At 32.4% G+C, this 2,551-nt stretch overlaps 1 long non-coding RNA gene across 1 annotated transcript; it reads left to right on the plus strand.

Annotated features, from left to right (window-relative positions):
• Positions 1–934: 934 nt before the first annotated feature.
• On the plus strand, positions 935–1,734 carry LOC135719463 (uncharacterized). Its single transcript, XR_010521107.2, has 3 exons — positions 935–1,220; positions 1,361–1,424; positions 1,716–1,734. It is a non-coding gene; the product is annotated as an uncharacterized lncRNA (long non-coding RNA).
• Positions 1,735–2,551: the final 817 nt, after the last annotated feature.

The raw sequence follows: 2,551 nt of genomic DNA on the forward strand, positions 1-2,551 counted from the left end.
GACTGTTTGGCAAGGCTGACTCGTGGTTGTAAACAGACAGGACTTGACACGCCGTACACATCATACTGTAGTACCGCAGTCCTCCTCCACAGAAGTGAAAACAAGAAACCTCATATTTAACTGGATACATGCATCGATTTCATCGCAGCTTTAACTTCGACCAAATATCATTCAGACCTGGGCTCATCTTAATATCAGATGAACGAAAGGGATTGCCGCGCTTATTGTTGTTGTTATTATATTACGGTATATCAGCAAAAGCAGAGAATATCTTCTCTTAAGCGTTTTACACTCCCAGTAAGTTGTCCAATACATTTTTATGGCATATTGTTTCCACCACTTCAGATGCATTACATGCAGTATATATAAGTTTCCAAAACACATCAAATCAATGCACGAAAAGAGAATGGGCTCCGCATTTACGTACCTTTGTCCTCTCGTCTCTGTCATCTGATCCTTCATCTCTGGATGTAAAATAGTCCATAATAACATCGTGTAGGAAACTGGCATCACCAGGATTGCTCAGATTTAGGCGATCATGTTTATCTTTAAAGTGAGCAGCTAGCTACTAACGTTAACTTGTTAAAAAACTTTGCGTGAAATAGTGTTACACCGCAGCCGGTCCGGGTAAAACATTAAAGGGACAGTCTTTTTACCTTGTCACTATAAATCGCTATTTTCTGCACTAAACGAGACATTTTCAGAGATTTTCTGTAGACAAGATGTTATAATTAAAAAAAGACTTATTTAGATATTTATATATAATATATAATATAACAACTAATATATATATATATATATATATATATATATATATATATATATATATATATATATATATATATATATATATATATATTTGTTTTACAACTGACTTAACACTTACAGTAATGTTTTATTTGTTAGCATAGCATGATATTAGATTTTTAAATCAATCACTTTGTCTCTGTTTACATTAGTTAATGCACAATGAACATTATCAAATATTATTAATGTTGTAAAATATATTGTTCATTGTTAGTTCATATTAGCTAAGGCATTACCAAATGTTAAGGAATAAACTCTTATAGTAAAGTGTTACTAAATTTTCTTTTACCATTTCCTTCACAATGTCTATTTATTTCTATGGCTAACAGATTTTGTAACATTTGTCTTTTTTACAGTCTTACCATTGCTTGTAAGCTGGATTGGGTAAGATGGATCATCTTTAAAGGCACCAGGCAAGTACATGATGTACAGTTACAAGTCATGTATTTTTTCGACTGCAATATTAAATGCTTTCACGTCACATGCAAAATTACATAGGAATGTGGCTGACTTTTTATTTGTAGTTTACATGAGTGTCCTTGCACTTTATCAGGAGTTAAGGCAGATGTGGAGGCACAACGGGTGATACCAGACACACACCAAGCACATTATGTTCGGTAAGTTTGTACTCAGGTACTTACTACAGCTTCTTTAAATACCCATGTATACACTCATTCACAATTCCCACACACAACACTGTAACACGACCATACACAACATGTACACAATTGTCTTAGTTTGCCATGTAGAAATATACAAACAGAAATATTCAGACTTTGGTTATAAGAAATTTAATTTAATAATTGTATTTATTTCGCAGAGGTGTCCCTGGACTTTATTGACAAAAGATTTTGTTTTCAGAATAAAAAGTTGTGTCCAAATCAGTAACAATTGTACTTTCTGTTCAGGACATTCAATCATGACAGGATCCAGGTGGATGCCGTCCATTGAGGAAAGAGTTTGTTCAGCGGTAAGTGAATCTTCTGTATTTTTATGTAATTAGGTGTGGAACAGTAGAATAAGAGTAAAAGGTTTCAGTATAGGAGTAAATTCAAGGCTGAGTTTAATTTTTTAAGAATCTTTTTCTATCTTATATTTGTTGACTTAATGTTTATGATATTTCTAACAGGTTTCTGGATAGAATTAATTCCAAAGATGGGAAAAAGTGCACATCCAGACAAGGAGCAAGCAAAAAGACAAGGAACTTGGTGCAGAGAAAAGCTGTGGCCATTAACCCCCATGTGAACAGCTTCATGCAGTCCCTGATTGAGTTCGAATGGACGACTTCAAAGTAAAGGCCACTGTGGTCTGTCTGCCACAGTTTAATGCATTTATTTTTAGTGTTAAATGAAATTCAAGTAGAATATTTAAAACTATGGGCCAGTGTTGTTTTTACCACAGTGAAATGTTACCTTTTAGTCGATGATGGACTTTAAACTGAAAACTTCAAACTATGGAACAGTGTTCTATTTGCCAGAGTTAAATATGTTACAGCAGGGGTCTCCAAACTTGTTTATACTTGTTGATTTTATTTTATGTTACTTGATTATATGTTTATTATTGTTTAAAATCTTGTTTTAAATATGTTTGTTTCAATTAAATGTTTTTTTAAATAAAATTTTGATACAAACATTGCTTGGATTGCCTTTTAATTCATTATGTTTTAATTTAGCATTTTTACCATATTAATAACTATAGATTTAAACCTAAATCTCTAGCTATTTTATATAATATTATTGTATTA

The sequence above is a fragment of the Paramisgurnus dabryanus genome, chromosome 14 (assembly GCF_030506205.2).
Source record: "Paramisgurnus dabryanus chromosome 14, PD_genome_1.1, whole genome shotgun sequence".
Lineage (NCBI taxonomy): Eukaryota > Metazoa > Chordata > Actinopteri > Cypriniformes > Cobitidae > Paramisgurnus > Paramisgurnus dabryanus.